Source organism: Macaca thibetana, chromosome X, assembly GCF_024542745.1.
Source record: "Macaca thibetana thibetana isolate TM-01 chromosome X, ASM2454274v1, whole genome shotgun sequence".
Taxonomy (NCBI): Eukaryota; Metazoa; Chordata; class Mammalia; order Primates; family Cercopithecidae; genus Macaca; species Macaca thibetana.
The window spans coordinates 98,857,982-98,872,563 of NC_065598.1; the positions used below are offsets into that span (position 1 = coordinate 98,857,982).

Here is a 14,582-nt window from a genome sequence, read left to right on the forward strand (position 1 = left end):
TTTAATAATAGATAACTTGAATAAATGATAAGATTAAAGGAGATACAGCTTACGGAACTTCTTGTTTGTATTAGTTTTGTCAACATTGATTTCCTACCTTCATGTTATCTGTTCCAGAGGAAACACATGTTTTCCTGACTGAGTCCCTTTGTGCTTCCCACCTTAAAAGTCAGTCAGTTCATATGGTCCCCATTCCTAGGATTCTTGGCCCCAGGCTGCATATTTCATTTCAACTGTCATCACTAAGAAGGTTTGTTCAGTGAATACCCATGGGAGATTGTAAAATGACCAGTCCCTAAGCCCTTATAGCCTATCATCTACATAAGAGGTCACTGGGTATATGCAGTGCTTCTCAACCTTCTTTAATCATCTTCTTGATGGAGGCCCTTTTGGACATGTTTTTTCTTATATACCCTTTCTGCCCAGAACATGAAATTTTAATACCACAGATGAAGTGTTACCTATTTATATACTATAGTCTTTGTAATACCACAAACCATTGTAATATCTACCATCCCTCTACCCTCAGGAACCAGTTTTCAACCTTTCACTCGCCTCCGTGTGAAGAGACCACCAAACAGGCTTTGTGTGAGCAATAAAGCTTTTTATTTCACCTGGGTGCAGGCGGGCTTAGTCCGAAAAGAGAGTCAGCGAAGGGAGATGGGGTGGGGCCATTTTATAGGATTTGAGTAGGTAAAGGAAAATTAGAGTCAAAGGAGATTGTTCTCTGGCGGGCAGGGGCGGGGGTCACAAGGTGCTCAGTGGGGGAACTTTTGAGCCAGGATGAGTCAGTAGAAGGAATTTCACAAGGTAATGTTGTCATCAGTTAAGGCAGGAACAGGCCATTTTCACTTCTTTTGTGATTCTTCAGTTACTTCAGGCCATCTGGATGTATACTTGCAGGTCACAGGGGATATGATGGCTTAGCTTGGGCTCAGAGGCCTGCTATTCCTGTCTTCTTATATTAATAAGAAAAATAAAATGAAATAGTGGTAAAGTGTTGGGGCAGTGAAAACTTTTGGGGGTGGTATGGAGAGACAATGGGCAATGTTTCTCAGGGCTGCTTCGAGCGGGATTAGGGGCAGCATGGGAACCTAGAGTGGGAGAGATTAAGCTGAAGGAAGATTTTGTGGTAAGGGGTGATATTGTGGGGTTGTCAGAAGAAACATTTGTCATATAGAATTATTGGTGATGGCCTGGATATGGCGTTGTATGAATTGGAAAACCTAAACGGAATAAGAGAAGGAAAAAAACAGGTATTAAAGGACTAAGAATTGGGAGGACCTAGGACATCCAATTAGAGTGCCTAAGGAGGTTCAGCATAGCCCTGCCAGCAAAGATTATTTATTTACTTTAAGAGTTAAGAGTGGCAGTTTGGGGATAGCACCAGGAAATATCAGCTGTGATGGCTTGGAGAAACAGTGTAAACCGGCAGTGTAAACAGGAACAGGGCATTTATGAGTAGTTGAGAATGGTGAATAGGAGTATAACTAGACAGAAGATAGTAGGGATGACAAGTTTTTTGGGGCACAGTCCAAGTTGGTCTGGTGTCTGGAATGAGACTGGGGCCTAATAAAAAGGAGCATCCATACAGGAGTCAAATGGGATGTACCCTGTAGCATTCTGAGGACAGGCCCGAATTTTGAGAAGGGAAAGTGGTGAAAGTAGTGTCCAGTCCTTTTTAAGTTGGAGACTGAGCTTGGTGAGGTGTGTTTTTAAAAGACCATTGGTCCATTCTACCTTTCCTGAAGATTGAGGATGGTAGGGGATATAAAGGTTTCACTCAACAGCAAGAGCCTGAAAAACTGCTTGGGTGATTTGACTAATAAAGGCCGGTCCATTTTCAGACTGTATAGAGGTGGGAAGGCCAAACCGAGGAATTATGTCTGACAGAAGGGAAGAAATGACCACGGTGGCCTTCTCAGACCCTGTGGGAAAGGCCTCTACCTATCCAGTGAAAGTGTCTACCTAGACCAAGAGGTGTTTTAGTTTCCTGACTTGAGGCATGTAAGTAAAGTCAATTTGCCAGTCCTGGGTGGGGGCAAATCCCAGAACTTGATGTGTAGGGAAGGGAGGGGGCCTGAGAAATTCCTGAGAAGTAGTAGAATAGCAGATGGAACACTGAGAAGTGATTTTTTTTTTTTTTTTTTTTTTTTTGAGATGGCATCTCGCTCTGTCGCCCAGGCTAGAGTGCAGTGGCACGATCTCTGCTCACTGCAAGTTCCACCTCCCAGGTTCATGCCATTCTCCTGCCTCAGCCTCCCAAGTAGCTGGGACTACAGGCGCCCGCCACCACTCCTGGCTAATTTTTTTGTATTTTTAGTAGAGACAGGGTTTCACCATGTTAGCCAGGATGGTCTCGATCTCCTGACCTCGTAATACACCCGCCTCGGCCTACCAAAGTGCTAGGATTACAGGCATGAGCCACCGCGCCCGGCGTGATTTCTTTGAGGATAGATTTTCACAATAGAAAGGAAATGAGAGGTTCTAAGAGGCAGGCTAGTGGCTTGTAACCTACAGGGTTGTGAAATGACGACAGAATAGAATGGGCCCGTGAGGCTGGAAGGAGATATTTTCCTTGGTCTAAGAACCATTTGTCTTGTGTGGGAAGAGATTGATAGGTGGAAGTTTTAGTGGGGGAGTAGGTGGGAGTGGCCAGATGAGAAGGAGAAAAACTGCCATGAGGGATAGAAGTTGGAACGCTAGTTGCTTTTTTAGCTATCTTATCAGCATAAGTATTGTCCTGAGAGATGGGATCTGATGCCTTTTGATGGCTGCTTTTTTAGCTACTTTATCAGCATAAGCCTTGTCCTGAGCGATGGGATCTGATGCCTTTTGATGGTCCTTGCAGTGAATGACTCTAGCTTCCTTTGGAAGTAAAGCAGCTTTGAGAAGAGTTTTTATTAAAGAGGCATTAGTGATGGAGGACCCTTGCATAGTGAGGAAAAAAAATTTTTTTTGCCCATATAACAGCATGGTGGTGCACGATATGGAAGGCATATTTAGAGTCAGTGTAAATATTGACGCATAGTCCTTTTGCAAGAGTGAGGGCTCGAGTTAAGGCAATGAGTTAGGCTTGTTGACAGGTGGTGGGGGAGGGGCAGAAAGTATATGCGTCAGGTGTGAGGAAGAAAATAGATTTTGGAAGTTATGAGAACTGTAGAGAGTGAGTTGAGCATAGTTTGTGATTTTGAGAGCCTTTAAAATTATTAAGGCAGCAGCAGCTGCCACACACAGACATGAGGGCTAGGCTAAAACAGTAAGCTCAAGTTGTTTGGATAAAAAGGCTACAGGGCGCGGTCCGGTCCTTGTGTAAGAATTCCGACTGCATAGCCCTGCACTTCGGCTGTGTGTAATGAAAAGGGTTGGGATGAGTCAGGGAGAGCTAGTGTGGGGGGCAGTTTCTAGGGCAGTTTTTAAGGAATGGAAAGGAGTGGCAAAAGGATTTAGGATCTGTGGGATCAGCTAGGTTTGCTTTTGTGAGTTTATATAATGGTTTATTCAGGATGGTAAAACTAGGTATCCAAAGGCAGAAGTACCTTACCTAACCATGCCTAGGAAGGAAAGGAGTTGTTGTTTTGTAGAAGGGATTGGGGTTTGGTAGATTAACGGACACGATCAGCAGGGAGAGCACGTGTGTTTTCATGAGAATTATGCCAAGACAGGTAACAGATGAGGAAGAAATTTGGGCTTGACTGAAGTAATGGGGGCTGTCTGTGAAGCTTTGCAGCAGTACAGCCCAGGTAAGTTGCTGAGGCTGAAGGGTGTCAGGGTCAGTCCAAGTGAAAGTGAAGAGAGGCTGGGATGAAGGGTGTAAAGGAATAGTAAAGAAAGCATGTTTGAGATCCAGAACGGAATAATGGGTTGTGGAGGGAGGTATTGAGGATAGGAGAGTATATGGGTTTGGCACCACGGGGTGGATAGGCAAAACAATTTGGTTGATAAGGCACAGATCCTGAACTAACCTGTAAGGCTTGTCTGGTTTTAGACAGGTAAAATGGGGGAATTGTAAGGAGAGTTCATAGGCTTTAAAAGGCCATGCTGTAACAGACAAGTGATAACAGGCTTTAATCCTTTTAAAGCGTGCTGTGGGATGGGATACTGGCATTGATGGGGGTAAGAGTGATTAGGTTTTAATGGGATGGTAAGGGGTCCATCATCCGTCACTAAGAAGGGAGTAGAGGTATCCTATACTTGTGGATTAAGGTGGGGAGATACAAAGAGAGGGTGTGAAGGAGGCTTTGAACTGGGGGAAAAGGTGAAAATGAGGTGTGGCTGTAGCCTAGGAATAGTCAGAGAAGCAGATAATTTAGTTAAAATGTTTTGACCTAATAAGGGAGCTGGGCAGGTAGAGATAGCTAAAAAGGAGTGCTTAAAAGAGTATTGTCTAAGTTGGCACCAGAGTTGGGGAGTTTTAAGAGTTTTAGAAGCCTGGCTGTCAATACCCACAACAGTTATGGAGGCAAAGGAAACAGGCCCTTGAAAAGAAGGTAATGTGGAGTGGGTAGCCTCCGTATTGATTAAGAAGGGGACGGACTTACCCTGCACTGTAAGAGTTACCTAAAGCATCTGTGATGGTCCTGTAGGCTTCCGAGGCGATCGGGCAGCATCAGTCTTTAGCCACTAAGTGGAGAAGATCTGGGAAGGAGTCAGTCAGAGAGCCCTGGGCCAGAGTTCCAGGGGCTCTGGGAGTGACCGCCAGGCGAGTTGGACAGTCCGATTTCCAGTGGGGTCCCGTACAGATGGGACATGGCTTAGGAGGAATCCCGGGCTGCAGGCATTCCTTGGCCCAGTGGCCAGATTTCCGGCACTTGAAGCAAGATCCTGGGGTAGGCAGTCCTGGAGGAATGCCTGGCCGCTGCAGTTCAGGCGTTTGGAAGTTCTTGTGTGCTGGAGATGTGGCTGGGTTTTGTCTCACAGTGGAGGCAAGGAATTGCAACTCAGAAATACTTTGCTACTTGGCTGCCTCTACTCTATTATTGTAAACCTTGAAGGCGAGGTTAATTAAGTCCTGTTGTGGGGTTTGAGGGCTAGAATTTAATTTTTGGAGTTTTATTTAATGTTGGGAGCGGATTGGGTAATAAAATGTATATTGAGAATAAAATGTATATTGAAAATGTATATTGACATTTTTGGGTCTGGTGCTTTAAGGCTGCTGCCAAATAAGCCATGAACTGGGCTGGGTTTTTATATTTGATGAAAAAGAGCCTAAATGCTAACTGATTTGGGAGAGGTCAGATAAAGAAAAAGGAGCATTAACCTTGACTATGCCTTTAGCTCCAGCCATCTTTTTAAGAGGAAATTGTTGGGCAGGTGGGGGAGGGCTAGTGGTGGAACAAAACAGTAAGCCAGACAGGGTGTGAGGAGGGGAGGTGATAAAAGGATTATAGGGTTGGGGAGCGAAGGCTGAGGAAGAATTGGGACCTGGCTTGGCCTGGTGAAGAGCAGCCTGGGGAGGAGGGGAGAGGTCATATGGGTCAGTAAAAAAGGAAGATTGGAAAGACTCAACAACGCTTGGGGTTGGGACTGAGGGGACAGGCGGAAGGGAAAGAAGCAAGATTTGGGACGAGTTGCATTGGGAACAGAGACTAGGGAGGGACCAACGTGTAAAAGAATGCCTGGACGTCAGGCACCTCAGACCGTTTGCCTATTTTACGACAAGAATTATTTAGATCTTGTAGGACGGAAAATTCGAAAGTGCCGTTTTCTGGCTATTTGGAACCACTGTCGAGTTTGTATTGGGGTCAAGCGGCATTGCAGAAGAAAATAAGGCATTTAGATTTTAGGTCAGTTGTGAGTTGAAGAGGTTTTAAGTTCTTGAGAACACAGGCTAAGGGAGAAGAAGTAGGAATGAAAGGTGGAAGGTTGCCTGTAGTGAAGGAGGCAAGTCCAGAGAAAAGAGAGGGTAGAGACATGGAGAGAAGGGGTGTGGGGTGCTTGCCTCCCAGGAAAGTGGAGAAGGGGTGGGGACACGGAGAGAAGGGGTAGGGGGTACTTGCCCCTCAGGAAAGTAGAGAAGGGTAGGTAGAGACACAGAGAGAAGGGGTGGGGGGTGCTTGCTCCCAAGGAAAGTGGAAAAGGGGTGGGAGGGGCTTGTCCCCCAGGAAAATGGTAAAGGGGTGGGAGGGGCTTGCCCCCCGGGAAAGTGGAAAAGGGGTGGGTAGAAACACAGAGAGAAGTGGTGGGGGGTGCTTGCCCCACAGGAAAGTGGAAAGAAAAGAGCATAGAGACGCGGAGAGAAGGGGTGGGGGGTGCTTGCCCCCCAGGAAAGTGGAGAAGGGGTTAGAGGTGCTTGCCCCCCAAGAAAGTGGAGAAGGGGTGGGAGGTGCTTGCCCCCCAGGAAAGTGGAAAAGGAGTGGGAGGTGCTTGTCCCCCAGGAAAGTGGAAAAGGGGTGGGTAGAGACACAAAGAGAAGGGGTGGGTGAGCAGCCCTGGGCTGCAATGTAGGTGAGCAGTCAAAGTAGGTGTCCCCGCAATTGACTTGCCACCAAGGGAATGTGTGTGAATGACCAAGACAGGTGTCCCCACGGTAATCAGACACCAATGAAATGTGGGTGAATAATCAGGCAGGCGTCCCCGCGTGATTAAACACCAAGGGAAGACTGTCTTCCCAAGTCCGTGACCGGCGCCAGAGTTTTGGGTCCACGGATAAAATGTGTCTCCTTTATCTCTACCAGAAAAGGAAAGGAACTGAAATTAAGAGAAGGGGGAGATTGAAGTGTGGTGCCAAGATTGAAAGGAGAAAGAGGTTGAGGGATAGTGAGAGAGATTGGAGAAGAGAGTAAAAAGAGGCCGCTTACCCGATTTAAAATTGGTGAGATGTTCCTTGGGCTGGTTGGTCTGAGGACCAGAGGTCTTAGGTGGATCTTTCTCACAGAGCCAAGAGCAGGAGGACAGGGGATTGATCTCCCAAGGGAGGTCCCCCGATCTGAGTCAAGGCACCAAATTTCACGCGCGTCCATGTGAAGAGACCACCAAACAGGCTTTGTGTGAGCAATAAAACTTTTTATTTCACCTGGGTGCAGGCGGGCTGAGTCCGAAAAGAGAGTCAGCGAAGGGAGATAGGGGTGGGGCCATTTAATAGGATTTGGGTAGCTAAAGAAAAATTACAGTCAAAGGGGTTTGTTCTCTGGCGGGCAGGGGCAGGGGTCACAAGGTGCTCAGTGTGGGTGCTTTTGAACCAGGATGAGCCAGTAGAAGGAATTTCACAAGGTAATGTCATCAGTTAAGGCAGGAACAGGCCATTTTCACTTCTTTTGTGATTCTTCAGTTACTTCAGGCCATCTGGATGTATACGTGCAGGTCACAGGGGATATGATGGCTTAGCTTGGGCTCAGAGGCCTGACACAACCCATTAGTGGTAATATCACCCCTCTTAGGAATGCATAAAATACCATCATAAAGACAAAAGCTTGAACCCCATTCCTGCTCCTCACTTCATGTATGATAGTGGAATCTTTTTTCAGTCTTTGTCAGCCTGCCCTTGGTCATCTGTAAAAGGGGACTCACAGTGCCTTCCTTAGGAAACTGTTCTGTGGGGCAAGTTAGAAATTTGTATAGAGTAGATGGCACCTAGTAGGACTTTAACAGGTGGTCATCCTGGCCCAACTTTCTCCTCCCTCCCAAAGAAGTGATGACAGTTACCTAAATCAAACAATACAACTGACACAGAGACCACCAGGAAATGGGACGGGAAGTAGAATGTACTCACACTTACATTATGAATGAAGCGTTGGAGCCATTTCTCTGTTGCAGGAGGACGTTGCTGAGGGATATGGGAAGAGGGAAGAATATTGCCAAACCATTTCTTTAATTTTGCATTATTTTCTGTTCCCTTATTTGATCTTCCAGATTGATACCGGAAAAGCCATTTCCTATTGAGCCCAAAATGAAGAGAGTGCAAATAAAGAGAAGGCAGGAATCACAAGCCCTTGACAGACACATTGCCACCTACAGGACCCTGCACCCAGATTTCATCTGCACAATCAGCTTCTTCAAAGAGAGAGAGGCTGTCGAGTTAGTACCCATGAGGGCACAATACTAGAAATATGTAAAACTATAAGTTTTTAAGTCCTAGAAAGTCATCATCTATAAAGGAGACTTTTGGGTATGCTTTGGGGAAGTTAAGCGGTAGAATCCCATTTCTGCTCCTTATTAGATGAGTCTGAAAAAATTGATTTTTCATGAGTGAGTTTGATTTTGTCATCTGTAAAATGAGAATAATGATGTCTTCCTCACAGAGTCATTGTGAGAAAATTATGCAAAAATGTAATTGTTTGTACATGTTTATATATGTGTCATAAAAAATAGGTGCCCTTTTGCACTTTTTTTCTCTTAAAATAGTGTTTCTGAGATATCTGTAAATAAGACAACTTTGAGGCTATTTTGATATTTTTAGCCATGCTACTGTGACCATTCTTACACAAGAGCCCGAGACTCCGCGGTTCAGAGCTAAGAGCAGAGTAGCTGATGGGGAACTCACTTGATTTTCTCAAAAATGTTGCCAAGTATCTCCACAAAGAAGTTGCACACATTTTTCCTCTCCCGGAAGGGTGATGGGGTTTTCATGGCCCCACATTGTCCATATAAAGAGGGTTCAGCATAAACACAAAATCACCAACTGAGCTTTATTTTTAAGCGTTAGAGTTATTCCAGAATATTATATGAGTTGTGAAGTGGGATCATTATATTTGTATTTAGAAATGTACAAGTGAAATATGCTGCCATGGTTAGAATGTTTGCCCCCTCCAAAATGCATGTTGAAATTTGGTTGATTGCTATTGTGACTTTATTAGGAGATGGTGTTACCGGTGTGAGGTTCTTGGTTCTCAGTGTAACAGGAACTAATATGAGGCCAGGCAAATTTTTTCCAGGCAATGTTTATTAAGACTTATGCCCAGAAACACTGGGCGTAAGGGAGATGGCACAGGAAAAAGAGTCCTCCAGCTGGCTCCCCACGGGGAGCTTCTCAATGTTTTTTATTGAGTAGGGTAAAGAGATTGACATCAGGACTCCACCTCCTGGAGTGATTTCTTCCTTCCTGTTATGGTGTCTGTGCATGCTTTGTCCTGGTTGAAGTCTTGGTGCATGCTCAGTGGGTTCAAGATAGTGATGTTGCTCACTACTGCTGGCCCAAGAAGGTCATATAGTGGCCATTCTGGGGTCTCCTGTGCATGTAGAAGTTAGGGTCAACTGCCTTGGGGAAGATTTATGGTTGGAGTGTTACATATCTTAACTTCTTTAAGGTCCTGTTATCAGCAGGTATGGTGCCTTGAGTAAGATTTATAGTGCAAGGTCTGGATGGTCTAGTAGGGGTCCCTGCTGTCCACAGGGCCCCGCATCAGCTTGCAGCAGAGGTCCTTGGTGGAACACAGGGGACCTCAGGCTGTGGATGTGCTGATGTGGGCGCCCTTGGCTAGGCTGAAGTTGGCAGGTGTGGGCTGAAGCTGCTGCCTGCGCTATCGCCAGTGCCCTTGCTGTACCCAGCAGTGTCTGACCAGCCAGCAGCAGTAACACAAGGTCCTGAAGGCCACTCATGCACAGTGCATTACCAGTGCAGAGCTGTGCACAACACTGTCATCTTCCTGGCTCCAGGCTGCATCCCCATGCTCCAGGGACAGTGTGTGTAGTGAGCTCACGACAACATGTGTGGTGGGAACCCAGCAAGTCTGGAAAACAAAAATGCATTTGTGAGGATGAGGGCGATAAACCAAAAATAAAATTTAAATGCCTGCCATGCAACCATCTGAGTGGACTTCCTGTTCTGCCAGGGAGGGCACTCTAAAATTTAACCTGAAGGACTGGTTTAGGCCATCATGGGAAGTAGTGGTTGGACATGCCTCATTTTACCCCTCCAGCATTAATATTAACACAAACCTTAAATCTGATATGAAACATTTACAGTCTATTCTCTCTAAAGCCTGCTACTTGGAGGCTTCATCTGCATGATAAAACCTAGTGGCTCACGCCTGTAATCCCAGCACTTTGGGAGGCTGAGGCGGGTGGATCATGAGGTCAGGACTTTGAGATCAGCCTGGCCAACATAGTGAAAACCCGTCTCTACTAAAAATACAAAAAACTAGTCGGGTGTGGTGGTGAGCGCCTGTAATCCCAGCTACTTGGGAGGCTGAGGCAGGAGAATCACTTGAACCTGGGAGGCAGAGTTGCAGTGAGCCGAGATTGCGCCATTGCACTCCAGCCCAGGCGACAGTGCGAGACTTGGTCTCAAAAAACAAACAACAACAACAACAACAACAACAACAACAAAAACAAAAACAAAAAAAACCTAGGTCTCTGCAACTCCTTATCATAACCCAGACATTCTTTTCTATAGATAAGAACTCTTTCAACCTGTTGCCAATCAGAATGTTTAAATCTATCTATGACCTGGAAGCCCACATCCCCACCCCCATTCCCTCCCCCCCTTTGAGTTGCGCCACCCTTCCAGATTGAACCAATGTAAATATTACATGTATTGATTGATATATTATGTCTCCCTAAAATGTCCAAATCAAGCTGTACCCCGACCACTTTGGGCACATGTCATCAGGACTTCCTGAGGCTGTGTCATGGGCGCATCCTTAACTTTGGCAAAATAAACTTTCTAAATTGATTGAGACTTGTCTCAGATAATTTTTGGTTGAAAGAGGCAAGTCCCATCCCTACTGTGTCTCAGTGGGACTGTCAATGAAAAAAGTCAAACTCGATACAATATTTGAAGAGATTTATTCTGAGCCAAATATGAGTGAACAATGGCCTATGATACAGCCCCAGGATATTCTGGGAAAGTGTGCCCAAGTGGTAAGGCTACAGCTTGTTTTTGTTTTGTTTTGCTTTTTGAGACAGAGTCTTGCTCTGTTGCCCAGGCTGGAGTGCAGCAGCATGATCTCAGCTCACTGCAACCTCCACCTCCCAGTTCAAGCAATTCTCCTGTCTCAGCCTTCTGAGTACCTGGGATTACAGGTGCGTGGCACTACACCCAGCTAATTTTTGTATTTTTAGTAGAGACTGGATTTTGCCATGTTGCTGGGCTGGTCTCGAACTCCTGACCTCAGATGATCCACCCCACCCCCCCGGCCTCCCATACAGCTTGATTTTATACATTTTAGGGTGATATAAGTTATCAATAAATACATATAGGATGTACATTGCTTTGGTCAGGAAAGGCAGGACAACTGGAAGCTGGGGAGGGGGCTTCCAGGTCATAAGTGGTTTTAAAGATTTTCTGATTGGCAATTGGTTGAAAGAGTTATTATCTAAAGACCTGGAATCAATAGGAATGTCTGGGTTAAGAACAAGGGGTTGTGGAGACCAAGGTTTTATCATGTAGATGCAGCTCCAGAGAGAGGCTTCAGAGCTCTTATCAGACCTAAAAAGGTGCCAGACTCTTGGTTAATTCTCTCCTGGATCAGAGGAAAGACCTGGAAAGGATAGGGAATTCTCTACAGAATGTAGATTTTTGCCAGAAGAGACAACTTTGCAGGACCGTTTCAAAATATGTCAAGGAAATACGTTTTGTGGTAAAATTCTTTGATTCCTTTCAGGGCCTGCTATCTTGTGATGCTATACTAGAGTCAGTCTGGAATTTGGTGTCTTATTTGGTGTCTTTATTGCTACAAAGTCTTGTTTTGTCAGTCTTAAGATCTCTTTTAATGTTAGTGCTGGTTAGTTGTGCCTGAATTCCAAAGACAGAATAGCATAATGAGGCATGTCTGACCACCCATTCCCGTCATGACCTGAACTAGATTTTCAGATTTACTTTGGAATGCCATTGGCCAAGAGGGGAGGTCTATCAGTCTGTTGGGGGGGCTTAGAATTTTACCTGTGGTTTACAGAACTTTTGAGAAGTGTTTGGGCTGTGAAGGCTCTACCTTCATGAATGGATTGTCATTATTACAGAAGGTGGTTCATTATTGCAGGAATGAATCTGTTATAAAAGGGTACATTCAGGTCCTCTTTGTCTCTTGCCCTCTGCCCTGTGATGACACACCGAGAAGGCCCTCACCAGATGCTGGTCCCTGAATCTTCAATTTCTCATCCTCCATAACTGTGAGCCAATAAAATTCTGTTAATTATAAATTACCCAGTCCCAGGTATTGTCTTAGAGCAGTAAAAACAGACTAAGACAGGAAATTGGTGTCAAGAAGCCTGGCTGTTGCTATAAAAAAAAAAACAAAAAAAAAAAAAAAAAAAAAAAAAAAAACAAAAAAACCGGCCGGGTGCGGTGGCTCAAGCCTGTAATCCCAGCACTTTGGGAGGCCGAGGCGGGCTAACACGGTGAAACCCCGTCTCTACTAAAAATACAAAAAAAAGAAATTAGCCGGTCGTGGTGGCGGGCCCCTGTAGTCCCAGCTACTCTGGAGGCTGAAGCGGGAGAATAGCGTGAACCTGGGAAGCGGAGCTTGCAGTGAGCCGAGATCGCGCCACTTCACTCCAGCCTGGGCGACTCCGTCTCAAAAAACAAAAAACAAAAAAAAAAACAAAAAAAAAAACAAACCTGTAAACATAGATGCAGCTTTGGAACTGGATAATGGGTGGAGGCTGGAAAAATTTGGAGGAGCAGAGTAAAAAACCTAGATTTCCATAAATGGAGCAATTCAGGTGAGGGCTCAAAGAAGAGAACTGTAGGGAAAGTCTGAAACTTCTTAGAGATTACTTAAGTGGTAATTACTGGGTGAGGTGTCAGTCCCAGCATCAGAAAGTGGTTGACTTGCAGGTTGTTAAGAATTTACTGACAACAGTATAGGTTTGAAAAAGGAAAGTTTTATTAGAAAGAAACAATGTTGCAGAAGAATGCAGCATTTATGGACCTCAAAGTGGGAGCGTAGGTGTCATTTGGACCATATTAGCCATGTAGGTCATGATAAGTGATTATATTTGTAGACATTTTGGTTCCTTAATGTCAACAAGGGCTGCACAATGAGTTTTGACATGCATGGATTCCAGAGATGTATAGAAATTCTAGTTACTTAGAAAATTTTTGAAAGAGGCCTGGAACCTTTAGGCACTAGGGAAGTTTAATTACTTCTAAATTCCTCAGATAAGGAATTTTGCCTCAGAATTCCCTGTCTGATGGTCACCAGGTGTTCTTGACTTTCTTCATTACACTTCTAAATTCCTCAGAGAAGGAGTTTTTGTCTCTAGGGCTTACTCGATGGCCACCTGGTGATTTTGCTCTCCTGACTTTCCCCCTGACAAATATTTTGGTAAAATCTTTGACCCTTTAGTAATGATCAGAATGTTGGTAGAAATATGGACAGCAAAGGCCATTCCGATGAGGTCTCACATAGAAATGAGGAACAAAGTATTATAAACTGGAGAAAAGGCCATCTTCATTATAAAGTGGCAAAGAACTTGGCTGAATTATTTCCATGCCCACGCAAGGGCTTTGTGGAAGGCATAGATGAAGAGCAGTGAGCTAGGAAATCGGTGAAAGAAACATCTAAACAAAAAAAAATCAATATGTTGTGTGTCTTCCTTCAACTGCATACAGTAAAATGCTAGAGGAAAAAAATGATTTAAAGATGCAATTTATAATTAAAAGAGAACCAGGCACGGTAGCTCACACCTGTAATCCCAGCACTTTGGGAGGCCAAGGCAGGTGGATCACTGGAGATTAGGAGTTCGAGACTAGCCTGGCCAACATGGTGAAACCCCATCTCTACTAAAAATACAAAAATTGGACAGGTGAGGTGGCACATGCCTGTAATCCCCGCTACTCAGGAGGCTGAGGCAGGAGAATCGCTTGAACCCAGGAGGCGGAGGTTGCAGTGAGCCAAGATCACGCCACTGCATGCCACCCTGGGCAATAGAGTGACTTTATCTCAAAAAAAAAAAAAAAAAAAAAAAGCAGGGGGTGGGTGGTGGTGGGGAACAAAACTTAGAGATTTAAAGGATTCTCAGCCTGGTCAGGTGGTAGAGAATCAAAGAGCACTTTCAGGAGAGGAAACCAAGGATGTTTCCAAGTGACCATTTCATAAGGAGATTAGTGTGGATAGAAGGAAGCCAGGGGCTATTCATCAGAACAATGGGAGAATGAACCCAAAGTCACTTCAGAGATTACCAGTGCCACCCTTCCCATCACAGGCTCTGAGTGCCAAGACCTGGGTGAAGGAAATATGTCAAAAAGAGAGGCTGAGGATGAGCTTAGAACCTTTGGACTCACGTCCCAGGGCTGCTTCAATTTTCTGCTCCCCGTATTCTAGTACAGCATTTCTTGGCTACCCCAGTCATGGCTCAAATGGGCCAAGGTGCAGCTCGACCTGCCACTCTGGAAGTTACAAGTCATAAATCTTGGTGGAATCCACATGATGCTAACTCTGCAGGTGTGCAATATGCAAGAGCTGTGTGGGCATGTCTTCCTCTACCTAGATTTTAAAAGATGTTTCAGACAGCCTTGGTGGACAAGCAGAGACTTGTTGCAGAGGTGGAGCAAAAGCAGAGAGCCCTCACTAGGGCAATGCCCAGTGGAAACCCAGCTTTGATGTGGAAGTTCTGCTGGCCATTTCCTTAGTCAGGGCTCTCTCTAGTCAGAACTGTGGGGTCAGAGCCACTGCAGAGAGTCCCCACTGGGACAATGCCTA

General features: G+C 45.2%; 1 long non-coding RNA gene across 2 annotated transcripts in view; it reads left to right on the forward strand.

Annotated features, from left to right (window-relative positions):
• LOC126946078 (uncharacterized) overlaps positions 1–14,582 on the forward strand; it is a 55,381-nt gene that overhangs the window by 23,908 nt on the left and 16,891 nt on the right. For both annotated transcript variants that reach the window (XR_007722579.1, XR_007722580.1), the window contains exon 3: positions 7,852–8,016. This is a non-coding gene — a long non-coding RNA (uncharacterized LOC126946078). The remainder of the gene's footprint in view (positions 1–7,851; positions 8,017–14,582) is intronic.